This window comes from Miscanthus floridulus, unplaced genomic scaffold, assembly GCF_019320115.1.
Source record: "Miscanthus floridulus cultivar M001 unplaced genomic scaffold, ASM1932011v1 fs_152_1_2, whole genome shotgun sequence".
Classification (NCBI taxonomy): Eukaryota; Viridiplantae; Streptophyta; class Magnoliopsida; order Poales; family Poaceae; genus Miscanthus; species Miscanthus floridulus.
In genome coordinates, this window is record NW_027096280.1 from 37,325 (window position 1) to 50,849 (window position 13,525).

The 13,525-nt window shown below is 42.5% G+C and overlaps 1 pseudogene; it reads left to right on the forward strand.

Annotated features, from left to right (window-relative positions):
• The first annotated feature begins 2,939 nt into the window (after positions 1-2,939).
• LOC136530525 (bifunctional phosphatase IMPL2, chloroplastic-like) lies at positions 2,940-8,929 on the forward strand (annotated as a pseudogene).
• Positions 8,930-13,525: the final 4,596 nt, after the last annotated feature.

Sequence of the window (13,525 nt, forward strand, 5' to 3'; positions counted from 1 at the left end):
TCACACAGTTTACACCGTTGGGGCCTCTAATTAGTAATCATAAGATAGTAAGATAAGATTCTTTCATTCTAAATTTTTGTCACATTTTCATACACAGTTTACGTGATTCACATGGTTTGGAGGATGATGATTGACTTCCCCGAGATGTTCGACATCCCCGCGCCATGGAACCTTCAAGAACGGAGCGATCATAAAATCCCAAGAGGGTTTTTTTGGAACTCACATTTCTCCACTCTAATCCCCCTCATCCCTAGTGCTTCGCTCTGCCATGACATCACTCCTTGACCTGAGGATCCATCTTTTGTCATCGTTGTGCGTGTCCTCATTCCATGGAGAAGCTCCCGATGAATGTGGCTATTGAGATTGCTAGCTGTGTCGCTGCGGCTATAGCGGATCCCATGGAAGATCTTGGCAGCCTACGGAAAACCTGTTCGTAGATGTGTAGGGTGTGCGGCGATGCCATAGTGGGACAGAGCATACCACTGTGGCGGGTGCTGCTGCGTGGGATCCAACATGGGACCTAGAACCGGTTCTACGATCATGAGTATCGTGCCAAGCTCATCGCTAGGCTTGCTAGCGTCGGCAACCCAGAGGCCTGCTTCTACGTTGGGATGCACGCTGTCTTCGTGGAAGACCGCAGCGCGCTCATGTCGCGGTCGACATGCTTGAGCGCTCCACCATGGTAGGCCATGATGTTGCTACATTTGTTCTCTCCCTTGTGCTCCACAGGTCCAATAGCGGTGCCGGCAATGACAACATTGCCTGGCGGTGGTTGAGGAAGGTCGAAGGTGATGAAGCGGGCCTAGAGGCGAATGTGATGTGGAAGAACGAGAAATGTACACAGCGCCTCCAACATGCCATGTTTGTGTTGTAGGACTCGGCTGGGCGGCTGGCGCTGGGTGAGTCTAGTCCTCTGCCTCCTCTGGCCATGCCAGTGTGTCGCTAGGACAGACATCAGTGCAGAGGCAGAGGTTGCGGCGACCATGCAGGATGGGAAGGTTGGGAGGAGTGCGCTATGTTCTACAGCGAGAAGTGTAGGATCCAGAATGAGTGTGATAGGTTCTTCACAAGTATGTGGTAGATTCTAGGTAGATCAATATTGATATGTATATATCTGGATGACGGGGATTTGTATGATAAACTCTTCATTCTCCTCAATACAATGATATGCAAGTATGATTCCTTTCTAAACTCGTTATAGTTACCTTCCTTCTTGTATGATGCAGTTCAGATTCCCTTGCACATGTTTCCAATTTCTTAATACAAGTTATTCAAGTCATATCCACTAGTAAACACGAGCGGGGAAGGCAACAGTCATGGTCCGTGACATCCATGGCCACCTACGCGAGTCGCGGGCGACGGAGTAGGGAAGACGACGTGGACCATTTGATTCCCTACACTTTGCAATCTAACACCAACACTGAATCACCGTATGAAACAGCGACGGGAGCTGCAACAATGATAATTTGCAAATACAGCAAACCAATTTACAAATAAACCAAGGCAAATACTTCCACCCCAGCACCATCTTAGTGAGGTGCTTTATCTCACGTCTATATAGCCAAGGCAAATACTACAACATTTAAAAAATGGAGTAACAAGAATCACCATTTAATTATTAATTGTTTTTAAGGCAAAAACTATATATAAACGATACAGTAACAATCATCATAGCAACTCAGTTGTACAATAACAAAGACCTATCAAAGACTACTGGGTGTATAATAACAATGACCTACAAGTACAGTACATCCCATAGTCGAGTCTAGAGATAGGCAGTGCACGCTAAGGACGAGGCAGCACCTCGCAAAACTTCCACTAACATCTACACCTCTCACGATCGAGAAAGAGGCATGAAGAGGAGCATCTCAGTGAGGTGCTTTACCTTCCCTGCTGCACCTCTCACAGTCGAGAGAGAGGCAAGAAGAGAAGCATCTCAGTGAAGTGCTTTACCTTCCCTGCTGCACCTCTCATGGTCAGGAGACAGAGAGGCAAGAAGAGGAGGCATGGAAGAGAAGCGCCACCATCATCGCTGCTGCTCCAGAGGAAGGAGAGGATCGCTAGGGTGCAGGACTGATGAATCAACGATAGTACAAGAAATACGCAGGGCAAAAAGGTGGCAACTATACATACAGACATATCACCTTCCTAGTGGCCTTGCGCAATTCGGATACCAAACCAAGGATACCAAAGTGAATTCAGTACCCCTTGGCTTGTCCAAATAAGCGAACCCCCTTAATCGCAAAACTTTCACTAGCACCTAGATCGAGCAGCCCCCGTTGCGCCTAGATGCCGGTAGTACCCAATCTTGAAGGCCTTCTCCCAATGCCGCTGCTGCCGCAGGAGAAGTTGGAGAAGGAGCGCCATGGAGATGAAGAAAATATAGATGGTTAGCTCAAGATAGCTTTGTCTATATCTATCTGTATCTAAGGAGGAAGGAGTGTGTGGATTGCCAAGAAGCGTATCCAGCCCCGGCTTAAATAGGCCAACCTTGAAGATGGAGAAGCCGAGAGGAGGCATAGAGTAATGGTGATACAACTGTGTTTTGGGTAGTTGGTAAATGGGGGAAATAACTCACGCTGAAATTACTACTGCTGGTACACCAAACGGTTGTGTTGTGGGTAGTTGGCAAATGGGGAAATAACGCCTATCCCAGTCGTCTCGGCTTTTCATATGACGGGGAAAATACCACTGCCGCATCTATTGTTAACCCATCAGTGGTAGAAGTTTGAATTGCCGGTTTCCTTCTTAGGAGGGCCTAGTTATCAGTCCAGCCGACGGTAGAAGTATAACACCGTCGCTTCTATCGCTACGACAGTGAAAGTGGCGATAGTGATAAATCAATTTATAGTAGTGGTTGCTCGGTGCTCTGAGCATCATCCTCCTCCCCGACATTTAAACCTTCGCTCCCGACCGCCGCCGCCGACTCCTCATCCCCAATGCTCTCCTCCTCCTACACCACTGCTCACTCGGCCACCTCGCCCCTCCCCAGCCCTACCTCTGCATCGCCTGTGCCGTCCGTAGCCTCAAGCGCACACGGGTGCCCGCCGACGTGTGCGGTTAGGGCTTCGTCTGCCGCTGGAGCGGGTGGCTGGGGAGCGGCGGTAGTGGGGGAGTTGTCAAAGGAGCTGCTGGTGGAGGTGGCGCAGTGGGTGGCAGACGCGGCTGGTGAGGTGCTCAGGAAGTACTTCCGCCAGCGGGTTGAGATCATCGACAAAGAGGACCACAGTGCGTGCTATGCTTCTCTCTATTGACACACCACACTCGTAATTTCGTTTTGCTTCGTACTTGATTATAGGGACAGTGTGCTGGTTGTTGAATCAGAGCGTGTGCCCTGTTGTCTTTGCACGTTGTAAACTAAGTATTTAGTGTTAGTTTCTGTTGCAAGGAATGCTGACACGGATAGTGCAGGGAGCATACTTTGATTGAAATCACTTGAAACTGTAAACTAACAGGCTGATAGTCTTAGTTACGTCCTGCAGTATGCAAATCATTTCCAAAGAAAGAAATGTGTAGGAAATTTGGTATGTGGTTGTAAATTACTCAAAGTTCAGGGAGCACTGGTCAATAGAAGTGGAGATAAATTACCATTTATTTTTTTGTAAGGGATTAGTCAATTCATTATTTGTGCTGTTGATGGGAGCTTCCTTCCTATGGGTCTGATCAGGTGAGCGTTGGAAAATTCAAGGATTCTAAACCCTTTCTGTGTATATCCTTGTATAGCTATGTTTTTACCTTCAAGTCCAGAGAATCATTAGGGCTTGACTTGTGTACAAGATTGACTATATATAATTGTACAACTGCCTTCCTCAGTAACCCATTCTGCACAACCTTGTCAGGACAACAACTCAATCTTGGCAATTGATTTAGTTCGATTAGGTAGGTTGAGATGGAGAATTTGTGGTCAAACAACAGGACGAGCACGATGGCATCAATAGGTACCATCTAATAGTGCTAGAGTGTGGTTTGTAGTGACTTGGTTGGTAGAAGAAAATCAACCTTCAGTTTATGTTACAACTTTCTAATAATTATGTATGCAGGAAGCTCATGCCTGATAGACTTGTCATGTGAAGTGTTCACACCAATATTGAAGTTCTTTAAGTACTCTTTTGTTCAATTTGATCAACATAGCAATGTTTTAAATTGGTCTGACTTCGGGATGTATAGGAACCTACTATCCATATCTGATTATTGGATAAAAGGATACTTGCACTGGGACACTAGAATATGTTATTTAATTATATTGGTGGTTTTGTGCCTTTTTTATTGCACTTATAGGATTGTTCAATACAATCCAGGTCCTGTTACGATTGCAGATAGAGGAGCAGAAGAAGCAATGGTGTCAGTTATACTGAAGAACTTCCCTACCCATGCCACGTGGGATTGCTTTGCTAGTGTTTAAAATGTTATGTTCACTTTTATGGCACCTTGAACATGCAGTTCCAACATTTACTTGAATCATGCAGTTTTAGTGAGGAGAATGGTTGGAGATGTGCGGAGAGTTCTGCAGATTATGTTTGGGTTTTGGACCCAATAGATGGAACAAAAAGTTTCATAACTGGCAGTGGATCTTGTTGGTGGTCCTTAACGACCAAATCCAACTACTAACTAAGACACAAAAAGATGAGAAATTGACAATCTTAAACACTATGCATTTACTATTGACCAAATTCCACATGTATTTTGAGATCATTGTTTTGCAGGACATAAATACAAATACATGGGAGAATAGACTGAAAGACGCTTTCTAACGCTGATTTGCACAAAGGAATAAATAGAAAAGCCCATCAACTCAAGTTACTCGGGCGAAGTACCGACCAAGGAGCTAGTCCAGGCCCACTCCAAAGTCCACCACGCGAAGGCGGTGGCGAGCTAGCTCGGTCAGGATGCGGCCGCACCATGGGTCTGCCCGCACCCCTGCGAACGCCTCTTTGCCATTCCTTCATATGGCGGTAACCTGAAGCCATGCAGAGGCGGTGGAGACCGGGCTTCCCACCAAATATAGCCTCCACACCGCCTCATAGCCTTGTATAAATAGGGGGGGGGGGGGTAGAGTCCCTGTCCAACACACAGTTCACTTGAGCAACACCTCACTCTCTCTAGTACTTTTATCTTTTAGTAGTAGCTTTAGAGCAAGGCAAAGCTACCTTGGTGGGCTTGGCTCCTTGGAAGAAGAGATTCCTGGGTATGAATAGAAAAATAAGTTATTCCAAAGTCTTGCCTTCACTTATTTATAGTCATACTTATGAACTAGAGTATAGTTGTTGTGTTATGATCTTGATGAACTAGTCTATAGTTTGTATGTCATGAGAATAACATATATATAATTTTATGCTTAACCACTAATATAACTTATATAATTAGAATTAGAGCTAAATTGAGGTGGCGGTTCATCGTGCCATCAGGGTGTGCCCAAGTCTTTTACTTGTCGATCCGTACGGTCGGAGTCCGGGGGGACTTGGGTAGTTTTCGGGTAGTTTCTGTGTACGCAAGCGAGGTGCTTGGGTGTGGAGAGACATGTGAATGCATTGTCCCTCTCCACGGTTGAGGGGTAGACGGCAGGTGGTGATAGCCCTATTCGTCCCTTGTAATCCACCACGTTCGTTTGGGGTGTTGGAGTCTAAATTGTCACATGAGGTTGATGGCAGACCAGTACTCGGTGGCCTCCTAGCCTGCTACACACTTAACACTAAAACTAATTATGTAACTTGTATGATTATCAACTAATCTTTGTATAACTATACTAGACCATGCCATGCACTACTTAGGATTATTCTTTTATTCTTTATTTTTTATTTTATCCTTTGAGAAATGCTCACGTGTGTGTCCACTATCTTGAGAATACCATTCTTATCCCTATTATAAACATTGGTGTACTTGCAAGTATATTATTCAAGTTCATATCCATACTAGACTCTTAATCAATAAATGTCTTCCCTTGGGAAAATATAAATAACGATACCCTGAATACTTTCAGGTGAAATGCTACAATGATAACTCCGTGCTCTTGCGAATAAATATCTAAAATTGTTAAGAAACTATCAAGGCCTTACCTAGTGGCATTGCTATTTATTAACGATGTTGCTAAATATTGCCAACAAAGTACTTCTGGCGCCTTTGCCGGTGATGGATCTTATCTCCATACATGGTGAATGCGTTAAGAAATACCAACAAGTATTTCTGGTGCCGTTGCCGGGGACACAAACCTGGTAGCGACGTTAAGAAATGTCAACAGATCTTTGATCTCATTATGAGATTGAGAAGATTAAGTTTAACTTAATTATAATGACTGCTAATTCGTTGTTTGTAGGCAAGACTCTTTTTGGTACACTTATAGCACTTCTGCACAATGGGAAGCTGGTACACTTTTTCTTTTGTTCATTTCTAGATGTCTTCGTTTCCTTGGTATTTCACTATTTCCTTCATTCTGTATTACGACTACTGCACGGCATATGCAAATAGTTAATGATTTATCAGTGTCACAAAACATCATACCATTATATTTATATAATGTCTCTGTTGGTTATATCAACAATGAACTACTTTACATGGCATTTTGATTAATCTTTTCTAAATCATTAGCTATTTTAATCATGATATATTTTTTTGAGAAATTTCTTGAAATTTTCTTTGTGGGCATCTTTACTAATATATTTGATATTGCTATTTCTTTAATTAAGCTTGATTTTTTTGCTTCTTTTCTCTAGGTTATTGGTGTCATTGACTAGCCAATCTTGCAACAAAGATGGATTGGGGTGGACGGGAAACAAACAACTTTGAACGGACAAGAAATATCTGTTCGCTCTTGTAATTTACTTGCACAAGCTTACTTGTATGTACATTTGTTTTAGTATTTAGACGTAATGTGGTTACATCTCTTTACAGTCTTGAATAATGCATTACAGTATAACAATTCTTTGTTCTGCTATGACAGATATAGAACAAGCCCACATCTCTTTGAAGGAGATGCTGAAGATGCATTTATTCGTGTAAGGAATAAGGTGTGTGTGTGTTACATTATAGCTTCACGTTTTTCTGCAATCATCAACATTACTCACATGTATTTACCATCTCTATTGCCAGGTGAAAGTCCCACTTTATGGCTGCTATTGTTATGCTTATGCACTTCTGGCTTCTGGTTTTGTGGATATTGTTGTTGAATCCGGTTGGAAGGTATTATTTCCATTTTTTTGTTAGGACTTAGGAATATGGCATTAGCCTTTAAATTGTGTTCAGTAGATGGTTTCTTGTTTTCTATCTTTTCTGACAACAGAAAGGAAAGAACCACAAATAAACTGAAATCAAGCTAATAGAGTTGGTTTTGACTTTTAATTATTTGCATTTGACAGTTTGACAGAGGTCCTTTTGATTTGCTAGCAAGCAGGGGCGGACACAGCGGTGGGGCGGGGGGCGCTCAAGCTCTCCTACCCATTTTGCAGCAGTGGAACCCTGTGGAGCCCCCATGAATTTTTAGGCAAAATTCTATAGTGTAGGGGGGGCTGAGACTTAAGATCGAACAGCAGTGTTGTTCAGCCCCTCCTGAAATATTTTTTCGGTCCGCCGCTGCTAGCAAGATTGAATTACTTAGTGAAGCATTTAATTTGCTAAGTTTTGGTTAGATGGCCTCAGAAATTATGCATACATTGTGAAAGCTTAAGTCAGCTTAAGAACATTGAAGCTGAGGTTGACTCAAAACTAGTGGGCACCGTAATTTCCAAAGCTTTTCATTCATTGTTTTCTGGATCAGTGTTTTAGCTGTGCCAAATTGGTCGATCATGCTTATGTAGCGAGCTTTTAGTGTAGCAACTAATTAACAAGCATTAAAGTTATCTTCCTGTTCTTTTATTCTCATCTGTATGCAATGGTGCTAGTATTTGGTTGGTACTAGATAAGCACAGGGATAGTTGTGCATTTAGGTATTGTTTTGACTCCTCGATATAACCACTAGAACCATGCTGGTTAATCATTTAATACTTGTAGCTGGTTAATCATTTGACTTTTGAAAAGATATTTGTGATATCATAAGGAAGTTATCTTCATGCATGACAAAGAACAGAAGTTTAGAAAAATTATTCTCTGAACTCAGATTTGATTTCACATGACTATAGTTGCTAGTACAATCTTAGGGAAAAGAAAAACTGTGACCATATTTAACAGAATAAGAGCAGTCAATGTAGCATGCATTTACTGCCTGCCTGAATGAAAGTTCTTTACTACCATAACTGATTTTATTGGTGGTTTGGTGCAGCCATATGATTTCCTCTCCCTGGTACCTGTCATTGAAGGAGCTGGAGGGTCAATAACTGATTGGAGAGGGGACAAGCTCCATTGGCCTGTTACTGCAGAATCACGGCCCACAAGTATAATCTTCACTTCTCATTAAAATCATCAATCTATTTTGCTATCTCTAAGTCCTTCAATGTTGCCTCAGCTCAGAGTGGCCCTCTGGTTTCAGTAATTTCATAAGATTATTACGCCAAACTGAATTACGGCAAAAACTTGCTCTATTCTATTGTCACTTAGATCGTGCACTTCTTGCTTTTGAATTTGATCAGCAAAATTTTAGTTCACCTCATTCTGCACTATTGATTTATTTGTAGGTTTCAATGTGGTAGCAGCTAGGGAACTTGGCCCCGTTCGGCTTGCTAAATCTTGACTGAAAGTGGCAAAAAAACGCTGTTCTAACTGAATTGTTGTGAGAGAAAAATACTATTCCGACTGAAAAAACAAGCTGAATAGTGCCGATTTTGGGGTAAGCCGAACGGGGCCAGTGTTTGAGATTACGTGGGCCGCAGTGGTTGTATTTGTAATAAGAAACATCTATATGCATTGGTCGATGCAGAAGCTGGAATATTAATATATTCCCTTTTCTAAAAAAAAAAATGCCCGTGTCCACAAACAGGCCCTTGATGCGCTGCAGTGGCGCTAGTGTGCTGCTTAGATAAGCATTGTACTAATACCTAACTATTTAGACATTTACGGGTGATATTTATATGATCCATAATAAGCTTTACCTGTATGGTAGATTGGTAGTTGCTTGACCTCAATCTTGCTGTAATAATAAACAGCATGCACTAGTAGAGAAACGACATTTGATCTCACTTTAAAATTTGAATTTAGTCCTGGTATTTTTTGCGTCCAAAACTAGAGATACCTTTAGTCCCGGTTTGTAGCTCTAACCGGGACTAAAGGTCCCTGCCCAACGGCTACTGCGACAGGCTTTTGCTGCAGGGGACCTTTAGTCCCGGTTGGAGTTACCAACCTGGACTAAAGGTTAACTTTTACTCCCGGTTGGTCCCTCCAACCGGGAGTAAAAGTCTACTCCCGGCTGGAGGCTCCGTCCGAGACTAGAAAGGTACCTTTAGTTCCGGTTTCTGTCTCCAACCGGGACTAAAGGTCTTCTCCAATATAGCCCTTGTTCCTCCCCGAGCCCGAGCCACTTCGAGCTCAGTGTTCTTGCTTCATCGCCGGCCTCTCTTCTTCCCTATCACCGGTGTATCACAAGATTTCTTCCATTCCTCATCGATTCTTCGGTTCTAAAGATTACCAACTTTATACGCTCATGTGTCATCAGTAGCTTATTTCATTTTGTGGACTAGATATATGTAGTTTTTTTCATGGTAGATTTTTTTTATTTGTAAGCCATTTAAGCTCAAAATCACTTTAAAGTTTGCGTATTTGGATGAAGGAAGGTTAAAGTAGTTATTCAAAACTAGTATTGAGTTTTCAATTCTAACATGCATAGCACACTTCATGGTTTAGAGATATAGAGAATTTTAGAGTTTTTTTAATTTTATTTGTTTATAAAATGAGAAATTTATATTATATTAAAAATGAGTATAGAGAGTAGATGGTAACTGCTTCCGGGTCCTCGGCCTCTCATCGGGTTCCAAAGCGACTGAGGCCGGACCTTCCTCTCATTGCATGCGGCAAGTGTGAGGAGAAGATTGTGATGAAGTACCAGGTGAGGAAGGAGTGTCCCAACAAGGGTCGTATCTTCTACAAGTGTCCGGATCGCAATGTGAGTTATTTTGTCACATTTGATGATTATGGTTAATTTATACTTATTTTCATGATGATTGTGATTAAAGTTCTAATTTTTTGTTTTAATTTCAGTGGGATGGCACTGGATGTTCAGGCTGATACTGGGAGGAAGAGTATGTTGAACACGTGCAAAACTCTCTTCCACATGCAGCTACAGCGGCTGATGAGGCAGTGATCCTACGGAAGAAGCCCATAGATGTTGAACAAACGCATGATCTATCTGTTTTAGTTGGGATTGGTCGCGAAATCCTTATGCTGCTGAAGTTTATTTTAGCTTTAGTTTTTTAGTGATAGTTGGGATTGTCTATATTGTAGCGAGACTTTCATAAATTAATACCTTATGTGGTAGCATACATGTCATATAATTAACTAATTATGCTCTAGATTTTAATATGGTATGTATATCATGTAATGCAGATAAGCCGGTATTGGATGTACAATGCTGATCGCCGCTTTCAAGAGTTCATTGAGGGCGTGCATTCTTTCTTACGTGTGGCCGAGGCAAAACAAACACGATGGTTTCATGTGCTGCTCATGTGCCATATGTAAGAATTTGAAGGAATATGTTAGCTCAAGGAGTCTTCATTCACACTTGTTGAAGTCAGGTTTCATACCAAACTATATTTGTTGAACGAAGCACGGAGAAACCAGGGTTGTAATGGAAGAAGGTGAAGAAGAACAATGGGACGATGATGACATTATTGCTGAATATGGTGTCTTCAATGATACTGCAATGGGGGAAGCTGAAGAAGAGGTGGTGGCAGAAGATGAGCCCGCTGATGATCTTGGTCAGGCCATTCATGACGCAAAAAGAGAATACGAAAGTGAAAAGGAGAAGATCAAGTTCGAGCGCATGCTAGACGATCAAAAGAGAATGCGAAAGTGATGCGGGACAGAAAAAGTTGGGTACCACACTGGAATTGCTGCAATGGAAGACAAAGAATGGTGTATCTGACAAGGGATTTGGGGAGTTACTGAAAATTCAAAAGAAGATGCTTCCGAAGGATAACGAATTGCCCGTCACTACGTACGAAGCAAAACAGGTAGTCTGCCCTTTGGGATTAGAAATCCAGAAGATACATGCATGTCCTAATGACTGCATCCTCTACTGTGGTGAGGAGTACGAGAAGTTAGATGCATGCCCGGTATATCATGCATCACGGTATAAGATCAGGCGAGATAACCCTGGTGATGTTGAGGGCGAACATCCCACGAAGAAAATCCCTACCAAGATTATGTGGTATGCTCCTATAATACCACGCTTGAAATGTCTGTTCAGAAATAAAGACCATGCAAAGTTGTTGCGATGGCACAAAGAAGACCGTAAGGTAGATAATATATTGAGACACCCTGCTGATGGGTCCTAGTAGAGAGCAATCGATAGAGAATTCCTGGAGTTTGCAAATGACGCAAGAAACTTAAGGTTTGCTTTAAGTATGGATGGTATGAATCCTTTCGGAGAGCAGAGCAGTAGTCATAGCACTTGGCCTGTTACTCTATGTATCTACAACCTTTCTCCCTGGTTATGCATAAAGCATAAGTTTATTATGATGCCAGTGCTTATCCAAGGCCCAAGGCAACCTGGCAATGACATCGATGTGTACCTGAGGCCACTAGTTGAAGAACTTCTACTTTTGTAGAACAGACCAAGTGTACGTGTGTGGGATGAGCACAAACAGGAGCACTTTGACCTGCGAGCATTGTTGTTCATAACAATCAATGATTGGCCTGCTCTAAGTAATCTTTTAGGACAATCAAACAAGGGATATAATGCATGCACGCACTGTTTCGATGATATTAAAGGTATATTTTTGAAAAAATAGCGAAAGGTCGTGTACCTTGGCCATCGTTGATTTCTTCCTGCGAATCACCCCCTAAGAAAGAAAGGCAAGCATTTTAAAGGTAAGGCAGACCACCAGACCAAGCCGGGCAACCAAACTGGTGAGGATGTACTCAATATGGTCAATGATGTGAAAGTAGTATTTGGAAAGGCACATGGCAGTGAACCTGTTCTGAACGACGCCGATGGTCACGCACCCATGTGGAAGAAGTCCATATTTTGGGAGCTACCCTATTGGCAAGTCCTAGAGGTCCGTAGCACGATCGACGTGATGCACCTAACGAAGAATCTTTGTGTGAACCTGCTAGGGTTCATGGGTATGTATGGGAAGCCTAAGGACACACTTGAAGCACAACATGACATGTAGTGTTTGAAAGAACGAGACAACCTACATCCAGAGAAGACAGATGATAGACGCCATTACTTAAGTCCTGCCAGCTACACTCTTAGCAAAGAAGAGAAGGAAAGCATGTTTGAATGCCTAGCAAGCATCAAGATACCTTCTGGATTCTCCTCGAATATAAAGGGTATAATAAATGTGCTAGAGAAGAAATTCCTAAACTTAAAGTCCCATGACTGCCACGTGCTCATGACGCAATTGCTTCCAGTTGCATTAAGAGGAATTCTACCTCCAAATGTACGTCTAGCCACCGTGAAGCTATGTGCATTCCTCAATGCAATTTCTCAGAAGGCAATCGATCCAATGGATCTAGCTAAACTACAGAATGATGTGGTTCAATGTCTTGTTAGCTTTGAGTTGGTGTTCCCTCCTTCCTTCTTTAATATCATGACACACCTCCTAGTTCACTTGGTCAAGGAGATTAGCATTCTTGGTCCTGTGTTCCTGCACAACATGTTCCCCTTTGAGAGGTTCATAGGAGTCCTAAAGAAATATATTCACAACCATGCTCAGCCAGAAGGAAGCATCGCCAAGGGCTATGGAACAGAGGAGGTCATTGAGTTTTGTGTTGACTTTATTCCCAACCTTGATCCGATTGGTGTTCCTGAATCGCGACACGAGGGGAGACTAAGTGGAAAGGAAACACTAGAGAAGAAAACATATATTGGTATGCATGATAATTATTTTAATAAAGCACACTACATAGTTCTGCAAAACTCCTCCTTGGTGGATCCGTATATCGAGACACATAAAGAGTTGCTCTGATCCGAGTTTTTAGGGAAGTCTGAAGCTTGGATTACACGTCAGCATATGGAAACTTTTAGCGATTGGTAGCGAAAAGAATGTCAGGGTGATGAGAGTATTGATGAGCAACTGTATTTGTTGGCTAGGCAACCATCATGGCATATCCTCACATACAAAGGGTACGAGATAAATGGGAATACATTTTACACAGTAGCCCAAGATAAAAGGAGCACCAACCAAAACAGTGGTGTCCGCATAGATGCCACCGACCCTAATGGAAACAAGCAAATATATTATGGTCGCATATAGGTGATATGGGAACTAAACTATGCACCTACTTTTAAGGTACCTTTGTTCAAGTGTCAATGGGTAAAGGCGACTGGAGGCGGGGTAGCAGTCGACAACCAGTATGGAATGACAATCGTAGACCTCAACAATATTGGGTACAAAGACAAACCGTTCGTCCTTGCCAAGGATGTGAATCAGATGTTCTATAT